We start from the raw sequence: 26849 nt of genomic DNA on the forward strand, positions 1-26849 counted from the left end.
TCAAGAATAATTTCCCCCTCCCCTCCCCTGCACCCCCTAATCCAATTTTCTCCTAATTTCTCCCATTCTATCCTGAAGGTGCAGTTCATTCCATGGGTGGCAACTGTGCTTTGGACTCCCACCTATGTGATCATTCTTCATGTGTTAGCCTTGGCAGGGGAAGTTGGTTGCCTATTGGGCAGTGAAAGCAGGCACACATAACAGGGTTACTGAAGTTACTGGATAATGATTCGTACTGGGAGACCTGGCTACTAATTCCTCTTCCCTAGCCCGGCAGGTAATGAGGACAATGGTTCTGCACCTAGTGCATGCCTGGGTGAGACCAGCTAATTTAGCACAAACAATGGAACCTGCCAGCTTCATGTTCTTTCTGGCTCAGAACCACCCAGTAGGCATGGGTTTTGAAGCCCATGGTATCATGCCTTTCACAATAGAGCTCCCCCTAGTGGAATACTGCTCCATTTAGTGGACTACTGTGGCAATGCAACTACTGATGTAAATAATAAAAAATGATGACAGGTTTCTGTGTTAAGAGCCATTTTGTCGAGTGTGTTTATTCGTGATGGAGTAAGAAAATATCACACTTTTTATGACTTGTTGTGCTTTGTAGTGGTAAAGAGCAACCAAGCTTGCAGAATAACCACAGTGGGTTGAAGGCAACTTGTTTATGTCAATTTTTTCCTGGCTGTTAATGTAGGAAATAGTTCTGCTGACTTAATGTTTTATTTTAGTTTTTACAGAGAGACTATTACTCAAAAGTAACAAAATCCTAAGCTCTGACAAGTCAGCAAAGGCAGTATGATGAACAAATCATATTCAAGCCTCTAAACTTTGGGGGCACTTATTCAGGGCATTAAGAACAGCAATGTGAAAAGACGCAGCCAATTTGCTCTGGCACAAGTTTTTCTTTTAGATATGTGTCTTTGATATATTCATCCACTGCAACAAAAGCTTATGGGCTTTTTTTTGGTGGACATACCGCCCGCAGACCGCCAACATACCACCCAAAATCGCCAAATTGATCGAAAAATACCCACATACCACTGGGCAGAAATTTCATCAGTGACATACCGCCGGGTGGTATGCATACCGTCCTCCCATGCACACCGCCGACATACCGCCCAAAATTGCCAAATTGATCACTTACCACTGACATACCGCTGACCCTGCAGACTGCCCTGGAAAAGACGGTTTTAAGTCGATCTTCAGTCGTTGGTATGCATCTTTACCTGTAAAAAATGTTTATCTCGCATCCCCCCCTGCCCCCGTTCTCTCCCACCCCCAGTCTCTTCCCCCCCCAACCCTCCCCCCCCCCCCCCATACTGCTACCCGCAGCGATCTTTTCTCCCCCCCACAGCAATCTCCCCCCAAGTAGTGATCTCCCCCGATGAAGGTATCCCCCCCCCACAACAGCGATCTCCCCCACCCCCACCCCCCCCCCCCCCCCCAATACCTGCACATCACTACATCACTCTCAGGCTGGCAGTCTCTGTGGATTCTCATTGGTGCCTCTCGGGGGGGGACAGAGCTTCGCAGCAGCATGCGCACAACTCGGGACCCGAAGATTCCCAAGTGAAAGTAACACCGCCCGCACATCGGCAGCTGCACTCCGCTCGGCATACCGCTGAGAAAAAAGTGAGGAAAATCGCGCACACTCCGCCCCAGCGGTACCCGGTGATATGAAACGACATATCACCGGCATACAGCCGAAAAATGGGCGGACGACCAATTTCGCCCCCAATATCCTTCTACTCATAGAATCATAGAAAATTATGACACATATTTACTATCTCCATCTGTAACAAAATGTTATATATTCTGTATTCACTTCACTTGGTGATCTGTGGAATTGTAGCTGCATGCTATATACTGGGACTGATAATTAAATTTAAATTGATAGATGCCTTTTATTTGACAGTGGCAGGATATTGCTTCAGAATTAGTGTCACAAACATGTTACCCCTGACTGGCAGTATTTTGAACATAACTGTGCTCAACATAAAGATATAAAGCAACAAGTCTGGACTTCACATTTCCAAATTGTATTTTATCAGGTAATCATTGTGGATTTTGCATCTATGAGTGTACCATTGATCAGGTTTCAAATGGAGGCTGATAACAGCAGCAATTTCTCACCTTCATGAACTACCTATTTCTTTGTATCACCGTGTCTGTAATTGAAAATGATTCAGTGGTGTAGGCTCTTGTTTTGGGATGAATTTCTGCTTCTTAATGTGAGAAATATCAGCCATTGTGTATGTTGGTCGCCGGAATACAGACCTGCAGTTATTGGGCTCTGATTGTTGAACGCTTCTTCTGGATAGGTATCATATTTGTTGCTTTCCACTCAGATAACAAGACCATTGGTCGACAAAGACAGTTGAGTTGGGGAGGGAGAAGCAGCTAGTCCCCAACATAGGGCTTGCAACTTTTCAGGAAATAGAAAGAAAGACTTGCATTTATATAGCACCTTTCACAACCTTTGAAGTACTTTTGGAGTGTCGTCACTGTTGTAATGTGGGAAATGCAGAAGCTAATTTGCACACTTCAACTCCCGCAAACAGCAATGTGATAATGATCAGATAATCCGTTTTTGTTATGTTGATTGAAAGATAAATATTGGCCAGGACACCGGGGATAACTCCCCTGCTCCTCTTCGAAAGAGTACCATGGGATTTTTTTTGCCCACCTGAGAGAGCAGACGGGGCCTCGGTTTAATCTCTCATCCGAAAGATATTATCTGCGACATCACAGTCAACCTGCAGAAGGCCATCAGCATCAGTCAGGCGTTCATGACCTCGACCTGCAGCACCAAGCAAATTATTCATACTGTGTACTCAAACCCTGCAAGTACTGTACACAGAATGGTGCCTTTCACAGGCAAGACTGTAGAATGTAGCTCTGCCCAGGTAAGAGAGCACAGACCTCAGGGTTCCAGAACTCAGAGTCCGCCGAGGGGTGCTAATCGAGTAGCACCATGCTGGCGTTGCGGAGGAAACCATAGGGCTCACCAGTGTCGGTTTGCTGAGTACGTATGCAAAGCCTGTAACACGAAGGGCCACCTACAGCATATGTGTAAAAGAAATATGACTCACCGTCTAGCAGAGGAGTCAGTAGATGACTTTGAATCCAATGAGGAGTATGATGATTTGGCCAGAGAGGCAGCTCAGCCCCAAAAAGAAGTGTATGTAGTGTATACCTGCACCAACCGATTGTCCTCCGGTGTCGGAAGATGGAAGTCGAGATAAACGGTGTTCCAGTCTTCATGGCAGTGGACACGGGAGCGAGCCAGTAAGTGATGAGCCAGGATGCCTTTGAGTGGCTATGGAATGAAAAACGACCCAAGCTGGTTCCAGTACAGGAAAAGTTGCACACCTACACCAAGGAACTGATCCCAGTCCTAGTAGTGCGGATGTAAGTATAATCCATAATGGCGTGGTGCACAAGTTACCTCTGTGGATTGTTGTAGGTGATGGTCCAACGCTACTCGGAAGAAGGTGGATGGAGAAGTGGAAATGGGAAGACCTCTTCACTCCAGCAATCGATGTCCCCTTGCTCAGAAGCAGAGCAAAATCTCACCTTCGCTTGGGCCAGGCACCAGAGAACAGACCAGCACAGCACCTGAGGCACAGACCGTCCATCACGACTGCGTGGCAATGATCCGACCGGAACAACCTAAAAGTACCTTCCCAGCTCCAGTTGCAAGACTCCTGGGGAGGAAGATCGAATTCACAGGCAATCTTCCAGCTTTTGTGGCAGAATTGCGGGAGGAAAGGATCAAGGCAGTCGACCTTGAGGACAGAGGCAAGATGACATTCCTGCTACAGCGAGGTGCAGTGTGTTGTGGCAGGGTTCTCTTAAAGGAGACCTGCAACCAACTGAACTTAAAGAGACATTGTATGCATGGCAATCAATGCAACAAACTGATTAAGAATGTAAAGAACAAAATGTTGCGAGATGTCGGGAATAGAGTGTCCCCAAAAGTAGCAAGCGAGCGAATTCAGGAGGGTAAAGGGTAAAGGCGCTGATCCTGATGCCCTACCCCAGGTCTACCCACGTCACAGGCACCCGATGGCACTATTCGCCACGGACCTGGAAATGAAAACGGCGCCAATATGCGCAGTCGGCCGCTGTTGCCCACCAACCGGATGGAGAAGGCGCAGCCCCCAGACCCAGTCGCTATCTCGGCCATGTCCGGGAGCTAAAAGTCAGAACCAATGAGTTCCCCAAACGGGACCTGGAACCGCCAGGTTCCAAACACCATGAGAGAGCAGGCAGAAGATTCTGCAGCCCTCAAAGAAGGACGGGGAGGCTACACACATCTGTGGCTCTGCCCACTACTAGGCAATGGCAAAGGCCCTGAGTACTGGCAAGATGAGCGAACCAAGCCCACCCTGCTAGCAGGGTGCCCAGCGCCACCATCAGACGAACAGGACCCCGTCCAGTTGCTCTGGAACTAGCGTCCTCAATTGCCTGTACTGCTACCTCAGTACTGACTATGACTGAACCATGAATGCAATCTACCCAATCCTGGCGCACGACCCTAAAACGTAACAGATGTAAGTCACTGAACCAAGGTGTCATGATACAAACTGTAAAAAAAAAAAGTTTTTTTTTCTTCCTTTCTTTTTACTTGCACTGTGTCTGATCCTGTATGTTAATGTAACGGGCCAGCTGCATGATCTCGCTGGGGGGGGGAGGGGAACCTCCACTGCATCGTCGAACCATCCAAACTGGTAACCTCTACCCAACGTTGTGGCAAAAGGACTGGGGGGGTTAACAGGGAGAGAGCCAAGCCAGAGCACATAGTGCAAAGGTAATTGGCACAAAGGACTTGGGGGAGAATGATGTTATATATGCAGGCTATGGATATACTCTTTGTGTAGTCACTGTATAGTTGCATAAGATGGAGACTTGTTTACCTGATGTACAATCAATAAGGCTTACACTGTGTATATACATGTTGGCACCACTAGAGGGTGCAACTGGTGGAGACTGGGATTTCCTGCCCTGGTGGCAAGGGCTGTATAAAAGGGGAGCCACCATGCGGTGCCTCATCCTGGAGTTACGAGTAAAGGACCACTGTCAATACAGTTTGAGTACAACACATTGTTTCGTGGAGTCATTCATAAGTACACTATAGACATAATAGATGCATATCTTCCTTGTGCCTAATTTTGATTCAGCTCATTGGCTTGCTACATTTTAATGTGAATCTTTATGATTAACCGTGATACTGCCACTGGGCCCAGGGTTTCATTTCACCATATTCTTGGTCATCATCTGAGATTGCTGCCAATCTAGGGTTCATTTTGGGCCTTGTACCTCTGTTGGGTTATTTTGATATTGGGAACTGATAAACAGATACGCTTCTATATTTTGGCTGCCTGATCATTGGCACCTATAAAAGCTGATCACTTGTTGGTTGCAGTACAGCTTTTATCAAAGTACAACTGAGACAATGTGTGAGTGCTTATCCATTTAGATGGCATATGGCGCTCCGGAGCACGCAGTGATTTGATTGCGAAGCGCATATGCCAAAACCCGGAACTTGCAATCTGTCAAGAATCCTCTTGAGAGATCGCATGCCTCCGGAAGTAAAGGGCGGAAAGTTGAGCTACTGCCCAGCGAAAGGCTCTTGACATTCTTACAACTGTCCTGCTTTTATCAGTGTAAGACTTTTAAAGGACAGAAAAATACATTATTTTCAATAATTTAAATATTTAAAATCCTGTTAAATAAGTTACGTTTATTTATAGACCCTTTAAAATATGTAAATGTATTTTTCAAAATGTTTAATTTCTATTTTAAGTAATTAATTAAATTCCATTTTGATTAATTTTTACATGAGATGTTTTTTTTAAAAAAACTTATTTTAAGTGTTTGTGTGTTTTTGGGGGTATTCCCATTCATACACAAATATGAAGGACGAGGAAGCCATGCAACTACCTAAACCCAGAGCAGAGGAGGACTGGCCGTCGTGCCGCTTTAACAATTGCTCGAGCCTTGCGCCAGCAGCTCATACATAAACGCTTTGCTGTCTGAAGGCTCAGAGGCAACTATTCCAAATGGATCATGTTTACTGTTTGAACCTGTTCTGTAATGTGTTGTGTTAATGGAACAAATAATGGAAATGAATCTTCTTTAGTTCAAAAGGTTTTGTTAATAATGGAATAAATAATGGAAATGATTCAGTTATAAGTTAAAATATATTTTATTAAAAAGTTTAACTCTTGTTTGCACTTAACTTAACTTTAATAAAAAATATTCTTGTATCAAACTTTAAAGTTTTCAGATAAGATCACTTACAAACTTTAAGATCACTTACAAACTCGAAGATCACTTAAAAACTTTAAAATCACTTACAAACTTTTAAACTTTTAAATGTACAAAACTTACAAAAAACTTTTAATTTGAGAACAGTAACAACAATAATAATAATAATAACAACAACAGCAGCAAAGAAAGGCTGCACCCATCTCTCCTCCATTTTATTCTAAGACCGCCTGCTGCGCTTGGTCTTGTTGACTCCAGCCCTGCCCGCAGGCGGTAGTGCAGTGTTTCTTGGGTTGGTACCAAGCTTATTCTTTCGAACAACTCAGATAATGCGCGCTTCTTAATGGGAGGCCTTGGCAGGCGGTAATGCGGAAGGCTCGGCTTGGGTCTCTTCAGAGGCTGGTCTGGGGTTTGGAGTGGTTGTGGCAGTTGATTCCGTCAATGGATTGGGTGTGGGTGTGTTCCATTATTGCAGCAGCTAACTCAGACATTCCCTCCCTCATGTGCCCTGACAGTGGCTCAACTACTTGCAACATTCCCTCCCTCATGTTCACCGACAATATATCAGCTACCTGTGACATTCCATCCTTCATGTTCACCGACAGTATATCAGCTGCCCGCGACATTCCCTCCCTCATGTGCCCGGACAGTGTTCCTATTTCTCGAGAGAGTGTTGTTACTTCTCCCGACAGTCCCGATACCTCATCACCCACCCAACTGATGGTGTGCAGGAGTGATCGCGTAAGGTCAATGCTCTCCGCACTCATTGCCATCATCTGAACCACATCTGTTAGATCCTACACCTCAGGAGGGCGCTGTCAAGCTCTCCTTCCCCTCCTCACCCTGGGTGTGGCTCGCTGCATCCCACTGGGACCCGCAGCCTCGGATGGTGGGGCCCTGGTTGTGCCTTGCTGCATCCAGTGGGACCTGCAGCCTTGGACGGTGGGGCCTGAATGTGCCTCGCTGCATCACACTGGATTCCCCAGCCTTGGACTGTGAGAAACCATGGACTGTCCCAACACTGGTGCCATTCAAGAAAGGGCCTGGCACCTCAATGGGCAGCACCTGCACCTTCTCCAGAGTGAGTACAAGAGTGGGGGCTTCATCCATCCCCTCCCCTTGTCCCTCCCCCTCATCTTCACCCCCATGCTCTTGGTCTGTAAGGTAGGATTGGAAGATGTTCTCCTTTTCAGGCTCGACCGCGACTGAATCTTCTTCTGCGTTGGCTTCAGCCTCGTCAGGTTTGGCCTCAAGTTCTGCAAAATATAACAGGACAGGCAAATGGTTAGGAGCAGAGAAGGGGGCAGGGTGGCATGAGTAGGCTCACACAGTGCAGGCTCATTTGAAGGACCACGATGAATGATAACACATTGCATCAACTGAAGCATAGCTGACGGAGATATTGCCATAAACCGAATCATGGCTAGCCTACGCAGTACTCATTTAGCAAAGCCAGACTGTGGAATTTGCAGGACTTATCCTCTTCCTCGAGTGTGGGCCCAGCTTGTGCAGTGGTGGTTGTTTTTCTCCAGGCAGGACCCTGTCTTCCAAGGGTGTCAGTGGGTGCAGATTTGTCGGGCCTCCTCCTGTTCGAGTTCTTTCCTTTTTGTTGTCTGCTAAGATGAAAATATAACTTTTTAGAGAGGGTGCCTTTCTGCTGGGTGGGACATACAGATGGTCACATTTACAATTGCAATTCCAGTGAATAAATGAAAACATTACTTACACTAACTACTTGACCAAGGTCCTGTCACTTCTTTTTGCATTGGCCTCCAGACCTCGGGGTTGTCACTATTGCACAGTAATCTTCTGCAAGTTGGTTCCAGCGTTTCTTCATTTCTTTTGGTGAAACTTTTATGTGAACTCTGCTGGTGTCCAGCTCATGCCATCTGGTCTTAATTACAGTAACTAGTGCCTCCAATTCATGCTGTAAGAAATTCTTGGTTCTTGCACCGCGTTGCATATTGTACTGCAGCTCTGATTTTTCCACTGAGACTTAAAGTTCTCACACACAACTCGCTCTTTAAAAATGGCCGAATACAGACCAGGAGCTGTACAGGGCATACGCGCCCATAGCAATCACGTCAAAAATGTTCTTTTTTTTGTGCATGCGCAGAAGAAGGGGCATTGTGTTTTCGGCGCAGATATTAGGCTCCACCCCTTGAAGCTAAAGGACAGGCTGCACAGCGCCAATTTCAAAAAATAGAATGGGGAAACTTGCAAGTTATTTTTCTGGAGTAGTCGGGGCCAAAAAAAAACGGGCGTATCTCTTGCAATACGACAAAAAACGGCATTGGGGAAAATTGAGCCCATTATCTCTATGCTGTTGATTAGTAATGCCTCCAGAACTTATACAATCTCGTTGTTATCTGCAATGTGGTTGAGCCAATCTCCTTCCTTCTCTGAGTTGCAGATGTTGGCGCCTGGAGTAGATAACCCCTGTCCCCAAAGGGACTTAACTGTTCCACGTGAATCCTTGGTTCCAGCTGAGTCTACCCTCGCACAAATGGCAAAATCTGCTCACAGGCTTCACCCTCACCTTTCCTGATCTCAGACATCTGTGCCGTTACTTGGCACACTTATCAATCGGCTCGTGTAGCCGTACAATTTGACTTCTATAACCTATGGGATGAATCTTCGGTCTTCTGCCAACCCTATTTTCACCCTGGAGGAGCGGCAGTGGCGGCGGAAATCACTTCCGGGCGGGCAGCTTCCAGTTCCCCGCCGGGACCTTTGGTGCCGGTATCGACGGGGCGCAGAGCATTACCGGCCGGAAGAGGTGGGCCGGTGTGCAACGCCCCTGGTTGCGACACCGGCTTGATTTTTGGCTCCTACCCGATCCGTAGAGCTCCATTGAACGCCGTGCAGTGAAAGCGGACGTTCCGTGCTGTAGCGGCCGCAGTGAGGTAAGTAATGTCGATCTCAGGTAAATGTGATTGGTTTTTTTGCGATTAATGTTGTGGTGGCGTGGGCTATTTATTGGGAATGATTTTGGTGTTTTTATTTTCAGCTCAGCACCACCCCCCCCAGGCCTCTCTTACAGCTCTCCCAGACTGGCTGTTTAGCTCGGGATTTACACTTGCTCAGCTGGCCTAGCACCCTAAAAGAGGTGTGTAGTGTGTCCCTTAGCGCCCGCCCCACACTCAAGGCCCAGCTGATGAATTTTGCTGACTGAGGCGCAAACTGTTCCCACAAACTTTACCGCCCTGCCATCATTACCATCCCAATAAATCGAAAATCCAGCCTAAAGACTCTGTGACCTGAAGGTACCTTGTACTTGTAAAGATTGCTTTCTACATGTGGTACAGAAGTGGACCAGAGAATATAAAGACAATCTTCTTCTAACTGATGAAGATAAACTATATCTAATGCAGAGAGTCTGAGAAAGCTGAAGTGAGACTGCTTAGAGATGTGCCAAGCGCCCCCTTTTTACACCTTAAATCGAAGAGAAGCTTCTCGCACTCAGTTGGCACGCTTATGAGAAAGGTTCACCCATTTTGCTGTCAATTGCTTCTAAAAACATAAAGGTTCCTAAGATGCCTTTGAGTTTGTGAAGCCTAGAAATCCTGAGCGCACCAGACTGTGGCTCTCTGTTTTACAACCCACTTTACCTATCCATCCTTTACGACATCAGGGGTCCCACACAAACGTGAGGGAATATGACATCTTCATGTCCCACTAAGGTCTGCCTGGGCGTGTGCCTCCCCTATCACACAAGCCTCGCCTACAAGACCAAATAAAGCATCACAGTTCTGACGAAGGGTCATCGACCTGAAACGTTAACTGTTTCTCTCTCCACAGATGCTGCCTGACCCGCTGAGATTTCCAGCCTTCTCTGTTTTTATATTATATAGGGAATAACACACTTATGTTGTCCCCTCGGAGTTATTCCCGGCTGAACTCTTCCAAATTGCTTTCTAACATTTAGCAAGGAATGTACCGTGTATCTACACAATCCTTTATGGCTCTTAGCTTAGAAGCCTTTGTGGATTAATTGGCTTAGAAACCTTTTATAACTTGAGAGGCCTTAGAATTAAGTTTGAATTAGCCTGCTTGACAACCACTTAACAACATTCGGGTCAATTACTGACTCCATTTTGAGTAGGCTGACATCCATTTACGGAGCACATTTCATTAAGGAGCAGGCCTGTAGGAAATTTGGCAGGGGCAATAGACCTGTGGAATTAAAACAAAAAGGTCACGGCAAACAAGTACCTTAGTTCTGGATGTGGAGTAAGTGCTTTCAGACGAATGCCGGTTAACTCACGTCGGTCAAAGAACAAGCCTGGGGGGGTTGGTGGCACAGGAAGGTAAGCAGGCTGAGATCAGCAAGCAAGAGGCAGCAAGCCCCTGCCCAGCGGTGAAAAGGTATGGTAGGCCTGGTAAACAGGAGGCTCAGACACTGGTGGCGGGGTGCTGTGACAGTCGGAACTTGCCATAACACATCATCATGGGCAGTAACTCGGAATCGAGGAAGACTTGCTTCCACTCTAAAAATGAGTCCTCAGGTGACCGAACAGTCCAATACGAGAGCCACAGTCCCTGTTACAGTCAGGACAGATAGTAGTTGAGGGAAAGGTTGTGTGGGACTGGTTTGCCGCACATTCTATCCGCTGCCTGCTTGATTTCTGCATACTCTTGGCGACGAGACTCGAGGTGCCCAGCACCCTCCCGGATGCACTTCCTCCACTTAGGGCGGTCTTTGGCCAGGGACTCCAAGGTTTTGGCAGGGATGTTGTGCTTTATCAGGGAGGCTTTGAGGGTGTCCTTGTAACGTTTCCACTGCCCACCTTTGGCTCATTTGCCGTGAAGGAGTTCCAAGTAGAGCTCTTGCTTTGGGTGTCTTGTGTCTAGCATGCTGACAATGTGACCTGCCCAGTGGAGCTGATCAAGTGTGGTCAGTGCTTTGATGCTGGGGATGTTGGCCTGGTCGAGAATGCTAATGTTGGTGCGTCTGTCCTCCCAGGGGATTTGTAGGATCTTGCGGAGACATTGTTGGTGGTGTTTCTCCAGCCCATCAGCCAGATCCAACACCGTCTCCAGTGCGCCTGTGCAGCCTTCAGCCACCTGAGGAAAAGAGTGTTCAAAAACCAGGCTCTCAAATCTGCCACCAAGCTCATGGTCTACAGGGCTGTAGTAATACCCCTCCTCCTGGATGGCTCAGAGACATGGACCACGTACAGCCATAACTATAACCACAGTCAATGCCGCCAGAACTCGAGCACTGATTAACCAGTCAAGATCAGCGAGCATACATGGCAACAGAAGGCATTCGTTTAGTCTCTGTGTTCAGTTCAAACAACCTGTGGGGCGGGCACAGTGGGGAGGATTCAAAAATAACAGCATGCAACACACAGGTGTCGGGCAGAATGGATGCTAATCATAGACTAAGGAAGGGAATGGACACGATAAGACAGGATAGATGGGCGTGAGCAGGACGGTTAGCATTGAAAATGAAAATTGCTCTATTCAGTCATTGTAAATCAGTGGCCCTGATGTTTCCCCGACATGGCCTAAACACTTGCTGTTACAAGACAGCAAATCCACAGCTCTTCTGCTGTGCGTCTGTGTATCTCCATCGTACAGGCTCTGAAATTACTTGGGTTGTGAAATTGATTGTTACGTGGCATTGCCACCACTGGCACCTGCCCCCACTCAACCCCAGCAGAGTGTGTGAGTTCAGGGTAGGGCAACTACTTGCGGAGTTAGACAGCTGGTATGCATCACTTTATGTGCATCTCTGATCGCAACTGCAAAATCTGTTGTCACTCCACAATTTAGTTGCATGGGGTGTGGTGGGAGTGGGTTGCCTAGTGTCAAGCAATATTCCTTTCGCCACCTCAGATCCATGGGTAAAGGGACTGGTCAGTTGTTTTGTTTAAAATGTCACTTTTTTGGGTGGTCTCGGTTACCTTTCTTAGCCTGGACCTCAGCCACCGCCCAAACCCCAATTGGACTCATTGTTGCTCATCAGGAGGCTGATATGTCACTGGGTTTACCCGCCTCCAGTATTACTTCAATCCTGTTTGAAAGAAGAATGAACTTACATAGATTTACATAAGATATGCAGTACAGAAACAGGCCATTCGGCTCAACCAGTCCATGCCGGTGTTTATGCTCCACTCGAGCCTCCTTCTGTCTTTCCTCCTCTAACTCTATCAGCATAACCCTCTATTCCTTTCTTCCTTGTATGCTTAACTAGCCTCCCCTTAACTGCATCTATACTAGGGGTGGGCAATTATTTGGACGGGGGGTGGGGGGGGTGGCAATTAACATGTGTTGGTGAGCTATTGAGGGCCACACACACAAAATGAATTGCATTAACAGCTACCATTAAAGTCTCTTGTGGCATTTATTGTATAAAGAAACTTTCATGTCATCTCCACACTTTAAAAAAAACACTTATTAACACGTTAACGAACATGATGCAGGTTGACCCAAAACCTACCTTAGCTATTGATATTATTATGCCATAATTAAAACTGGTTACTCAACATCTGCTGTAAAGTTTTGTAAAGAAAGAAGAGAGACTTTAAGCAGTTATAAACTTTCAGAAGTTTCGAGCGTATTTTTCTGGTTGTTACTGTAGCGGAGTCACATCAAAATCAATGAACTCCAGAGAGCCCCGAATCGCTAAAGACTTAGTCAAATAATTTATAAATTATTCCACGCACACAAAAAAGTATTGCAGTGCCACCAAAGAGATGCCAGAGATCAGATTTCTCGCCTCCTTCTCCCAAAGGCATGAGGATCCAGTTGTCTTGCCCACCGATACCCAAGTGGCTATTCTTCATGGGGGTTGTCAGGAATGGCTGCCGAGCCAATTCCTGTACCTATACACTGCGCACAACATACACCCCATTGCAGTTGAAAGCGAGCAGCCCAGCTGTTTTACTGCTGGCCAAGCTGTCGGCTGTTTGTTTTTCACTCTACTCTGATTCTTAGACCTCAGAACTTATAATGGGAAAAGACCATACGTGGCACAAAATGCAGGCTTAACCCAGTGTCAGTTTTATTACGCAACAAAAACTGACTAAAACTTCAGGACTAGACTTCAGAGAGAAATTTGACTTCAGACATACAATCACCATCCCTGGCTGTAGCTATTGTAGGTTTGTGGTCATTGATTCCGTGACCTGTTGGTTCTTCTTCTTGCTGTTCTCTGTAGTACTGTTCCTTCCATGTCCTTCTGTCTCTCTGTTTGTCCTTCTTACTTCGTTCTTCCCCCTGCTTCTGTTCCTTCCCCTCCATGCCTGCTTGTGTGTCTCTGTGTTTGTATATTTATATCCATAGTATGAATAAGTTTCCTGCTTCTGAGATCCAATTATTGATGTGATGATTTGTTTAACTGGCTGTGGTGATGAGTTTGAATGGCTACTAATTTGCACACAGAGTCGACAGTGCAAAAGATATTTCCTTATGCTAAATGGCCTGTTATCCAAAAATGTGTACTTCGTAGGTTCCTTTGTACTCCTGTTTTTCTTGAAGACTTGTGGTCCCTGGGTTATCAATGTCTTTGTCTATATGCATAACCAAGTGTTGTCTTTGATCACAGAGATTGCTTTTAATGGGTGATGAGTCACCACTTGCCTCAGGCTGGCACCTGTTTCCCTCCCAGGTAAGTCTGACAGTTTTTTTTACTTTAAAACAGTTTGTTTGTGGCCTCTTCCTGTGCCTTGTTTCAAGAAAAACTTACAAAGGCAACGGGGACTGACTGTCATAGTGACCCCCCCCTCCCCCCACCCCAAAGTACTGCTCTTTTCCACTCTTTCACACCCCCTCCCCCGATTCCCACCTTGTCCACCTCACTCTTAACCCCCACCTCCCCACGAGGCCACCGGAACAAGCCGGGGAGGAGGCAAATACTTGCTGCAGGCCCAGAGACTGGCAAGTCTCTGCTTCTTTCCACTCTCCTTCCAACCCTTTCCCCGCCCACCCACCCCCCCCACTCCACCCAACCCAAGGCCACGTGCAAATTACTAGAGGGGATGGCGCCACTTCCGAGACGACTCCGAGGCTGCTGACACCAAGGTTCTTGCCTGCCCGATCCAGACTGCCATTCCCAGCGAAAATGGCAAAGAACTTGGTCGCCATCAATCGCCAACTCTGGCCGAGACACTCCTCAAATTCTGAAACTTTGGACCGGTCTCTCCGGACATTCGGCCCTCTCCCTCCCGTTTGCCCTGCCGCAAAAGAGTAAAATACATCGAACCCAGGAGGAGACGGACGCTGGTCAGAGGGGCAGATCATGTAAAAGGTTTATTAAAAGAGCCGGGCCCTAAGCTCTGAAAATCATGTATAAAGTGAGACAGTGAGACAGCCGCCCAGCCCTCATCTTTCAATATCAGATAATCAAAAAAAACTTGAGCAAGATAATCTCCTTAAGCAGTGAACTTGCCCAACATGCTTGGCAGATGGAGTCCAACATGCACAGTCTTTATATCTGAGACTATTCCAGTAGAATAGCAGGGGAGACTACTAAAGGCAAAACCAACTTGTGGGAGACTACTCATGGATGAAACCAAACTCGCGGACCCCCGGTTCAGGACCCACATTTCCCAGCCAATCACAGGAGCCGTGGGGAAGATGAAGGTAGCAGAAGCAAAAACCATCAGTTTTTGCTGTTGAGTTCGAGAATCCATTGGTGAGCCAGATAGGATCCATTGATGGGCTGGATAGGATCTATTGACAGGCCGTATAGGAACCATAGACGGCTGGATAGCATCCATTGACAGGCTGTATAGGATCCATTGACAAGCCGTATAGGATCCATTGACGGGCCATATAGGATCCATTGATGGGCCGGTTAGGCTCCATTGACGGGCCGGATAGGATCCATTGACGGGCCGGATAGGATCCATTGGTGGGCCGGATACGACCCGTGGGCTGGATTTTGCCCACTACTGATCTATACTGTTCGGTGCTGTTCCACATTCTGAACACTCTCTGGGTAAAGTCGTATTTTTCTGAATTTCCTATTTGATTTCTTGATGACTATCATATAGATGGCCTCGAGTTTTGCTCTTATCCATAAGCAGAAACAATCCCTCTGTTTCTACTCTATCGAAACCTTTCATAATTTTAAAGGCCTCTATTAGCTCAAATGGAAGATGATTTGGGCACACCAAGCTCCCACAAATAGCAACAAGTTAAATGACTAGTTAATCCATTTTGGTGTTAGTTGAGAGATAAATGTTGGACAGGCTGGTGAACTCACCTGCTCTTCTTTGAAGTGGGACTTGTACCCACAAGCTTCTGGACTGGGACTTGTACCCACAAACATCTGGACTGGGACTTGTACCCACAAGCTTCTGTTTCAAAGAGTGCTAACACTGAACGAAGGCTGACACTAAGTCAGCCAAATGAAAACTTCCAGCATATATTTGCTGTCTAACAAGTGGGTGGAAGTTTTGCTTCAATTGAGGCATGTCAGAAAATCCTGGAAAATGCGAGAGAAATAGCACAACTGGGCCACACCCGCCTTGCGGTGAGTTCTGGTGTCGCACCAGAGCTACGCAGAACAGAACAGAAGCTCTGTGAATTTTTGGGGCCATAATCTATAATGTAGAAAAAATATTAGGGCTAAAATTCCGGCCTCGCCGGGTCCGTATGCAGTGCACACGGACCTAGCGAGGCCTCGTAAAAGCTGGTTTTCGGGGCGCGATGCGCATGCGCCAAAAATCGGCTTTTCCGATCCGTCAAGATTTCTCTTGACTGATCCTCCGCATCCCCGAGAGAAGGACATTTGCGTGGGAGAGATTGAACTATTTGTCCAACTCTTGCCCAGCAAATGTCCTTCAAACTTTTACACCTGGTGAAAGCAGGTGCATACCTTACTTTTACCAACGTAAGAGTTTTAAAACATATAAAAATTACATTTCGATACACATTTTTATCGTAAAAACCCTGTCCATTAAGGTAAGTTTATTTTTACAATTAAAACACTTTTTTTTAAAATCCAAAAAATATTTTTTTTTCTAATTTAATTTCAATTAATTTTAAATATGTGAGGTGTTTTATGTATTTATAATGCTGTGTTTCGGAGTTTTAGGATTTTTTCTCATTGATAGTAATGGGAACTCGTACAAACGGAGTTCCCATTATTATCAATGAGAATAGTGCATCGTGATTGGTTGTCCAGGCTCACGTGACTCCAGCTTGGACTTATGTACCTCAAAGACAGGTCCCTATGCACTGCGCAGAAAATCTCGACCTCTGACTGGGATCCTACGTTTTTCTGGGGCCAGCAGGGAGAGTCGTAGATTTTTTTCGGGTCGGAGGCGTTCGTATGAAGGATGCCTCCGACCTCAATTTCAAGTACAGTAAGTCTGCATGTACTTCGTGTCTACAAAACATTCAATCCTGTTGTCATATTTTGTCACACATTTGTGAACTTTTCCAAAAAGAAATTTTAACATTCACGTTTGTAATGGAAACTGCCTTTATACGCCTAATGCACTGCAATTACATCCTCCCACCAGTGGTGGCACTGTAGTGACTCAGTTGTGTGTCTCCCATCCCCTTAGTTAATATTGTGAAGAAACTGCAATGTTACCACCAACTCTCAGGCCCCAAGTTTCCACATGATTTGCTCCTGATTTTTAGGAGCAACTGGTGTAGAACGGAGTATCTTAGAAATCGGAATTCTCGTCATTTAGTTTGCTCCAGTTCTAGTCAGTTAGAACAGTTTCACTTTGGAACAGAATTTTTTTTTCAAAAGGGGCGTGTCCGGCCACTTACGCCTGTTTTCAAAGTTTCGGCAGTGAAAACTTACTCCAAACTAACTTAGAATGGAGTAAGTGAAGATTTTTGTACGCTCGAAAAAACCTTGTCTACACGTTAGAAAATCAGGCGTAGGTTACAAATCAGGTGTAGGGAATTGGGGGGGGGGGGGTGGTGTTTAAAGGGAAGTTTACAAACATTAAACACTTCAGTTTTACAAATAAAGAGCCATCATCAATAATAAATGATAAATACATCAATAAATCAACCAATAAATCAATCAAAAAAAATTAATAAAAAATAATTTTTTTTCAAAAAAATCAATAAATAAAACATTTTCTACTTAACGACTGCAGCACCGGGAGCCCTCCAACAGCGTGCTGGGATACCCCCCTCAGTGTGTCTCTGTCAGTGTCGCTATCTCTCTGTCTGTCTGTGTGTCTATCATTCTCTGTCTGTCAGTGTCTGTGTTTCTGACAGCGAGGGGAGGGGGAGGAGGGGGGTAGAGGGAGAGAGTTGGGTGCAGAGGGAGGGAAGGGGGAGGGATGGGGAGAAGGGGGAGGGATGGGGGAGAAGGGGGAGCGGGGAGAAGGGGATAAAGGGCAGAAGGGGAGAAAGGAGATGGGGGGGAAAGGAGATGGGGGGAGAAGGAGATTGGGGGGGGAAGGAGTTTGGGGGCGGGAAGGAGATTGGGGGGGTGGGGGGGAAAGGAGAAGGGGGAGGGAGGCTGAACGGGAGCGGGTGTCGGGTCCAGTCCGGGGCCGGGGGGGGTGGGGGGGACGGGTGTTGGGTCCGGTCCGGAGGCGGGAAGCAGGAGTCGAGTCGGGTCGGGAGGAAGCGGGAGCTGGCCGTGGGAGGAGCCTTATTCACGCAGCCCCAGTGAGGCCATTCGGCCAGGGCTAGGGGCTGCGTGCTTCGGGCCCTTCCCACACAGTTTTGGGCGCCTGGAGCTACTGCACTTGCACGCCCACTGTAGCACGCATGTGCAGAGGTCCCGGCACTGTTTTCAGCGCAGGGACCTGGCTCCGCCCCCTACAGCTCCTGCTGCGCTGCGCCGAGGGCCAGAGGACCTGCAGGGAGGTGGAGAATACGGAGGTTTTTTTTAGGCGACTTTGTGGCGCGAAAAACGGGCGTCCAGGTCAGGACTGCGCCGTTCTAGGCGTGGCTCGAAACTTGGGCCCTATAACTCTGCTTCTCAAATTGCTTCAAGTTTTGCTATTTAACTATAAACAATAATAAATTGAAGTATTATAAAAACAACATCTTATATTTATATAGCGCCATAACGTGGTGAAACGTTCCAAGGCGCTTCACAGGAGAATTATGAGATATAAATTTGACACCAAGCTGCAGAAATTAGGGCACGTGACCAAAAGCTTGGTCAAAGCTTGGTATGTTTTAAGAGGCGTCTTGAAGGAGGAAAGATATGTAGAGAGGTTTAGGCAGGGAATTCCAGAGCTTGGGGCTTAGGCAACAGAAGGCACGGCCACCAATGGTTGAGCGATTATAATCAGGGTTGCTCAAGAGGGAAGAATTAGAGGAGTGCAGACATCTCGGGGGGGTTGTGGGGCTGGAGGGGATTACAGAGATAGGGAGGGGCGAGGTCATGGAGGGATTTGAAAGTAAGGATGAGAATTTTGAAATCGAGGCGTTACTTAACCAGAAGCCAATATAGGTCAGCGAGCACAGGGGTGATGGGTGAGCAGGACCTGGTGCGAGTTAGGACAGGGGTAGTCGAGTATACGTAGGGTAGATTGTGGGAGGCCAGCCAGGAATGCGTTGGAATAGTCAAGTCTAGAGGTAACAAAGGCATGGATGAGGACTTCAGCAGCAGATGAGCTGAGGCAAGGACGGAGATGGGCGATGTTAATAAAAATAATGACAGATGTATGACCTAAAAATATAGGAATTGAATTATGTCTGCACGCTTTATCCGCAATTATTCCCGTCTTCAATCCTGCTTCGCTTGAAGACTACACTCCCTTGTGAAACTCCACAGGAGATTGACTAGTATTATCCCTGCACACAGAAAGGCTTTAGCGCCACACGATACTCTGCTGTAGGCTGTTGTACATTGATACAAACAAAATGGTGCTGAAGAAGAAAATGTCCTGGACTGAGGGCTTCTCTCTTTTGGCCTGTGTCCTTTCCTGCTCCCCTTTTTCCTTCTCCATGTTCAGCTTGCCTGACCTACGTAACTGGCTCCAGCTCATTGAAGGTTTGCAATGTGCAGCAATTTAGAGCACCAGGAACTTAAATGCACTGTGAAACGACTCCAAGTGGCAGTAGTTCTGCACCTGAAAGCTCTCGGCTGCCTGGGTCAAGTAGAAAGTTTTGGTTTCCTTATCTGAGGAAGGATATACATGCCTTAGAAAGCAATGTAATGAAAGTTGACTAGATTGATTCCTGCGATAAGAGAGTTGTCCTATGAGGAGAGATTGAGTAGATTGGGTCTATACTCGCTGGAGTTTAGAAGAATGTGTGGTGATCTCATTGAAACATATAAGATTCTGAGGAGGAATTGACAGGATAGATGCTGAGAGGTTGTTTCCCCTGGCTGGAGAGCCTAGACCTAAGAGGAATAGTCTCAGGATAAGGGGGCAGCCATTTCAGACTGAGATGAGGAGGAATTTCTTCACTCAGAGGGTTGAGAATCTTTGGAATTACCCTAAAGGGTTGTGGATGCTGAGTCGTTGATTATATTCAAGGCTGAGATACATAGATTTTTGGTCTCGAGGGGAATCGAGGGATGTGGGGATCAGGCGGGAAAGTGGAGTTGAGATTGAAGATCTTACTAACAAAAAACAGAGAGTCAGGATAAATGGGTCATTTTCCGGTTGGCAAACAATGACTAGTGGAGTGCCACAGAGATCGGTGCTGGGTCCTCAACTATTTACAATCTATATTAATGGCTTGGATGAAGGGATCAAGTGTAATGTAGCCAAGTTTGCTGATGATACAAAGATGGGTGGGAAAGCATATTGTGAGGAGGACACAAAAAATCTGCAAAGAGATATAGACAGGCTAAGTGAGTGGACAAAAATCTAGCAGATGGAATATAGGGCCCAAGTTTCCACATGATTGCACCTGATTTTTAGGAGCAACTGGTGGAGAACGGACTATTTTAGAAATCGCAATTCTCCACATTTTTTTTTCTGCAGTTCTAGTCAGGTAGAACAGTTCTACTTTAGAACAGAATTTTTTCTTCAAAAGGGGGCGTGTCCGGCCACTGACGCCTGATTTGAAAGTTTCCACAGTGAAAATGTACTCCAAACTAAAGTAGAATGGCGCCAGTGATGATTTTTGTAGAACTGAAAAAACCTGTTCTACACATTAAAAAATCAGGCGCAGGTTACAAATTAGGCGTCCAGAACGAGGTGGGGGGGAAGGGAACTCATTAAATTCTACAATAAATCCTTATTTATACTTATACAAATATTATACAAATAAATCCAACCTGAATAAACATTTATAAGCAAAGAAAAGATTAAATAAACCATCTTCCTACCTGTGTGAAAGTGCTTCAGGCAGCTCAGCGATGTTCCCGCGAATGGGGGGGAGGGAGGGGCAGGCAGTAACGAGGCAGCAAACAGCTTTCCACTTGAGGTGGAAGCCTTAGTCAGCTCAGCGATGTTCCCGCGAACGGGGGGGAGGGAGGGAGGGAGAGAGAAGGAGGGGCAGGCAGGCAGCCAAAGATACAGCAGCAGGCTTCGAGCTGTGAGGGGGACTGAGGCCATTTGGACAGGGAGAGGCAGCCACATCGACAGTTTTATATTTACATTTGCAGAATGGGTGCTGCATTGTCAACAAGCCTTTGCAGGGGTCCAAGAACAAATCTTCACGTTTTCTGCAGCACTTTCTAAAATGGCCAGGTGCCAATGTTTTTTTCACACTGCGCGTGCGCGAACGCTCCAACGCGCACGCGCACACGTTCCAACGCGCGCGCGCACGCTCCAACGCGCACGCACAGCGTTGCTGGCAGGGAAAACAACTAATTTAAATAGTACCCGCCCCCTCCCACTTACAAAATCAGCGCGAGTGTAGGCTCTGCCCCCCTGCACGCCGCGCCAGGCAGACAAGGAGCTGCAGAACGCTCGAGAATCGAAATTTTTTTTTTAGGTGCCGTTTTAGGCGCAAAAAACGGGCGCCCAGCTCGGAGGGGCGCCCGTTTTTTTTCTTGTGGAAACTTGGGCCCATAATGTGGGAAAATGTGAGTTTATCCACTTTGGCAGAAATTAAAGAAAAGAAAATTATAATTTAAATGGAGAAAAATTGCAAAGTGCTGCAGGACAGAGAGACCTGGGGGTCCTTGTGCATGAAACACAAAAAGTTAGTGTGCAGGTACAGCAAGTAATCAGCAAGGCAAATGGAATGTTGGCCTTTATTGCAAGGGGGATAGAGTATAAAAGCAGAGAAGTCCTGCCACAACTGTACAGGGTATTGGTGAGTACAGTTTTGGTCTCGTATTTAAGGAAGGATGTATTTGCATTGGAGGCTGTTCAGAGAAGGTTCACTAGGTTGATTCCGGAGGTGAGGGGGCTGACTTATGAGCATAGGTTGAGTAGGTTGGGCCTATACACATTGGAGTTCAGAAGAATGAGAGGTGATCTTATTGAAACTTATAAGATAATGAGGGGGCTCGACAAGGTGGATGCAGAGAGGATATTTTCACTCATAGGGGAATCTAAAACTCGGGGACTTAGTCTTAGAATAAGGGGCAGCCCATTTAAAACTGAGATGAGGAGAAATTTCTTCTCTGAGGTTTGTAAATCTATGGAATTCTCTGCCCCAGAGAGCTGTGGAGACTGGGTCATTGAATATATTTAAGGCGGAGATAGACAGATTTTTCAGCAATAAGGGCGTAAAGGGTTATGGGGAGTGGGTGGGGAAGTGGAGCTGAGTCCATGATCTTATTGAATGGCGGAGCAGGCTCGAGGGACCGAATGGCCTACTCCTGCTCCTATTTCTCATGTTTCTTATGATCTTATTGAATGGCGGAACAGGCTCGAGCTGCCGTATGGCCTTCTCCTGCTCCTATTTCTTATGTTCTTATAGACAAAAGGCTTCCAGAAGCTTGGAAGGGGAGAAGTCTGCGGCCAAGGATATTGTTTGAATGTAGGTCTTACTCAAAACTGGTTTAGTAACATTCATCCCATTGACTTTCAACCTTTAAGGTTCATAAAATAAGGTTTGGCCTTGCACTTAAAGTACAGATAAACCCATTATCCATGCACCTTCAGAGTTTGAGTTGCAGGTGGGTTTGTCAGAGTCCGCAGGGATAGCCCTCCAACCCTTTCTTCCCCGCCACCAGAAATGCACAAGTCAACTGATGGAATTTTAAATTATTGCCAAGCCAACATTGCCTAGACTAAAATGATGAAGCAATGCGCTGAAAAATATGTTTTTGGAAAATGTTATTTGTGAGAGCAATGGTGTTTTGAAGTCCAGGTGAGTTGTCCGGTGTTCCACCAAAAATTCTTGTGGAATTACTAGAAATATTTCTTGCTAAATCATCATAACAAAGCACAGAGATTTGAAAAATCAATTTTTAAAGCAGATTGAAATTGAAACTCCGCTCATATTTGGAGAAATGTTTTTTAAACAAAAACAGCAAATTGTTCAATAAAACACTTCAAAATGAACATGCTTCTGTTGTCGTCTGGAATCATTCTGGAATGCAAAGATAAACCCTGGCTTCTATTCTCTACTGCTAACCGTCTTTTGAAACCCCTCTCCCCAGTCTCCACCCTCACCTCCAACAATAAGTGTGTAGAGCTCATGGACTTCTTTGTCTCTAAGATTGAGACTGTCTGTTCGGCAGCCTCTGTCTCTTCCCTTCCTTCCCCTAGCCTGCCGGACCAAACAGCCCTAGCCCTGACTTCACATCTTTCTTCGTCTTCTCTCCTCTCTCCCCTCATGACCTTTCTGAGCTCATTCTGTCCACAACACCCACTTCCTGCTCCTGTTCACTAGTCACTGACTCCATCCCTCTCCCAACCTCTGCCTGAGGCTGAACCAGACTGTTCGCAAACTTGGTGTCATATTTAACCCTGAAATGAGCTATCGACCACATATCCGCAGCATAACTAAGACCACTTATTTCCACCTCCGTTACATCGCCTGTTTCTGCCCTTGCCTCAGCTCATCTGCTGCTGAAATCCTCATCCATGTCTTTGTTACCTCTAGATTTGACTATTCCAACACATTCCAGGCTAGCCTCCTACATTTTACCCTATGTAAACTAGAAGTGATCCAAAACTCAGCTGCCCGTGTCCTAACTCGCACCAAGTCCTGCTCATGCACTAACCCTGTGCTCACTGACCTATATTGGCTTCCGGTTAAGCAACTCCTCGATTTCAAAATTCTCATCCTTATTTTCAAATCCCTCCATGGCCTCGCCCCTCCCTATCTCAGTAATCTCCTCTAGCCCCACAAAACCCCCCGAGATGTCTGCGCTCCTCTAATTCTACCGCTTGAGCATCTCTGATTATAATCGCTCAACCATCGGTGGCTGTGCCTTCTGTTGCCTGGGCCCCAAGCTCTGGAACTCCCTGCCTAAACTTCTCCGCCTCTCTACTTCTCTGTGCTCCTTCAACTCTCCTTAAAACCTACCTCTTTGACCAAGCTGTTGGTCACCTGCGCTAATTTCTACTTCTGCAGCTTGTTGTCATTTTTTTAAAATCTCATAATACTCCTGAATGCAAGTTGTTGTTTATGTTGTTGTTGTCATCTATTGGCTGAAACTTAGGGCCCAAGTTTCCACAAGAAAAAAAACGGGCGCCTCTCCGAGCTGGGCGCCCGTTTTTCGCGCCTAAAACGGCGCCTAAAAAAATCCTCGGTAGTCTCCACCGACTTACAGGTCCTGTGGCACTCGGCGCAGCCAGCACGAACTGTGGGGGGGCGGAGCCAGGTCCCTGCGCTGAAAACAGTGCCGGGACCTCTGCACATGCGCGCTACAGTCAGCACGCAAGTGCAGTAGCTCCAGGCGCCGAACTGTGTGGGAGGGGCCCGAAGCACGCAGCCCTTAGTCCTGGCCCAATGGCCTCACTGGGGCTGCGTGATTGAGGCTCCTCCCACGGCCAGCTCCTGCTCCCCGCCCGACCAGACCCGACACTCGCTCCCCCGCCCCCCCCCCGCCGACCAGACCCGACACTCGCTCCCCCGCCCCCCCCCCGCCGACCAGACCAGACCCGAGACCCGCTCCCCCCCCGCCCCGACCCGACACCCGCTCCCTCCCCCCGACCCAACACCCGCTCCCCCGACCCTCCCTCCCCTCCCCTCCCTCTCTCCCCTCTCTCCCTCCCTCCCCTCTCTCTCTCTCTCCCCTCTCTCTCTCTCTCCCTCCCCTCTCTCTCTCCCTCCCTCCCTCCCCTCTCTCTCTCTCCCTCCCTCGCTCAGCGGCACGAACAGCTGCAGAATTCTCCCTGGCTGAAGCACTTTCACACAGGTAGGAAGATGGTTTATTTAATCTTTTCTTGGCTTATAAATGTTTATTCAGGTTGGATTTATTTGTATAATATTTGTAGAAGTATAAATAAGGATTTATTGTCAAATTTAATGAGTTCCCTTCCCCCCCACCTCGTTCTGGACGCCTAATTTGTAACCTGCGCCTGATTTTTTAATGTGTAGAACAGGTTTTTTCAGTTCTACAAAAATCTTCACTGGCTCCATTCTACTTTAGTTTGGAGTACATTTTCACTGTGGAAACTTTCAAATCAGGCGTCAGTGGCCGGACACGCCCCCTTTTGAAGAAAAAATTCTGTTCTAAAGTAGAACTGTTCTACCTGACTAGAACTGCAGAAAAAAAAATGTGGAGAATTGCGATTTCTAAAATAGTCCGTTCTCCACCAGTTGCTCCTAAAAATCAGGCGCGAATCATGTGGAAACTTGGGCCCTTAGAAACTGTCCACTAGGAACGATGGCAACAATTTTATCCATTCCACTTAAGTGTAAGCAACAGGATGGTTGGAATCAGCTACGAAGACACAAACACTTACGCAGTTTAGGTAGAATGTACTTTTATATCTTTAAGTTCATCAAAAGGAATGAAGACACTTGGCCCCCTGTACATAGGCCTAGCAGTCACTCAGCATCGAGGCCTCCTGTATGCAAGCTAGCTGGAGCTTACATTTATCTGTGTTTGATCTTCCCAATGTGGAAGAGACTGCACTTTGAGTGATGGATACAGTAGAAACACAGAAGGAGGCCATTCGGCCTGTTGAGCCCGTGCCGGCTCTCTGTAAGAGTACTTCAGCTTGTCCCACTCCCTCGCCCTTTCCCTGGAACCCTGCAATTTTTTTTCCTTCAGCTACTTATCCAATTCCCTTTTGAGAGCCATGATTGAGTCTGCCTCCACCACCCTTTCAGGCAGTGAATCCCAGCTCCTAACCAGTCGCTGCGTAAAAACCTTTGCCCTCATGTCGCCTTTGGCTCTTTTGACAATCACCTTAAATCTGTGTCCTCTGGTTCTCGACCCTTCTGCCAATGGAAACAGTTTCTCTCTATTTGCCCTGTTCAGACCCCTCATGATGTTGAACACCTCTATCAAATCTCCTCTAGATTTTGAAGAAGACCTTCGCTCAATCCAGTATACTAGACTGAAGGATTGCTGTCTCAACAAAGTGTTTGGGGCCGAGGATAGTTGTGTGGGAGGAATTGAATGAAGAAAAAGGTTTTAAAAATTGGGAGGGATCTTGATAGTTTCATAGAATAGTAGCATCAGCTTTTGTGTGCCGTGGCCTTCAAAAAAATCTGCAAAAGAACATAGACAGGCTAAGTGAGTGGGCAAAAATGGAGTAAAATGTTGGAAAGTGTGAGGTCATGCACTTTGGCAGAAAAAAAATCAAAGAGCAAGTTATTATTTAAATGGTGAAAGATTGCAAAGTGCCGCAGTACAGTGGGACCTGGGGGTACTTGTGCATGAAATGCAAAAGGTTAGGTACAGTAAGTAATCAGGAAGGCCAATGGTATCTTGATCTTTATTGCAAAGTGGATGGAGTATAAAAGCAGGGCAGTCTTGATACAGCTATATAAGGTATTCATGAGGCCACACCTAGAATACTGCGTGCAGTTTTTGTTGTGTCAGAGGCTCTAGTAATGACTCCACGAGGCAATGTGTTGTACTTGAACTGTAGTGACCAAAGTCCTTTATTTATTAACTCCAGAGCGAGAATCACACCTGGTGACCTGCCTTTTATACTAAGACAGGCACACCTGTATAGGCAACCTACAAGTCTCCCACTGCTGTGCCCTCTGGTAGCACACCTTGTGGTATTACCAACAGTAGCCATGTAGGATACATGACATCACTCTCCCCTGAGCCTTTAGTGCAAATCACCTCTGCATTGACTGTGCTCTGGGCTTAGCTCTATGTGGGCTCTATCTGGTTGACGCTTGGCAGGTCATTTCAATCTTGGGTGAGTGGTTGGTGCAGTAGAGTGCTGGTGGTTGCTGTTTGTGTGTGTCCCTGACCACACCATTCTCCCCCCTGCCCCCACATTTAAATTATGCTGGAGGCTCATTGCATTCATATACAGTCAAGTTCAGGAAAACAGATTTGCATTAAGTTTGTGGTTTCATTGTGAAACAAGTACGTTGGACTGGTGAGATACCTTATCGATGCAGTGCCCAGTGCTGACAGTGGGAACCCAGTTGTCTCAAGTTGCCTGCTCTTAGGGCTGTTGCCGTGGTCCCTAGCGTCGGGCCGGTTCACAGGTGCCTGTGACCTCCCTGTCCTTTATTTGTGCCCTGGGTCGCTGCTTCTCCCTGAGGAGCTGTCGTCTCGCAGTGCACAGGGAACTGCTGACTCGTTGGTCTGGGCGTTGTTTGGTTTGGGATCCTGGCTGGTCCTG

The 26849-nt window shown here is 46.8% G+C and overlaps 1 protein-coding gene across 1 annotated transcript in view; it reads left to right on the forward strand.

Annotated features, from left to right (window-relative positions):
• astn1 (astrotactin 1) overlaps positions 1-26849 on the forward strand; it is a 3463295-nt gene that overhangs the window by 2039337 nt on the left and 1397109 nt on the right. The gene's annotated exons all lie outside the window — the stretch shown is intronic.

Source organism: Pristiophorus japonicus, chromosome 8 (genome assembly GCF_044704955.1).
Source record: "Pristiophorus japonicus isolate sPriJap1 chromosome 8, sPriJap1.hap1, whole genome shotgun sequence".
Lineage (NCBI taxonomy): Eukaryota > Metazoa > Chordata > Chondrichthyes > Pristiophoridae > Pristiophorus > Pristiophorus japonicus.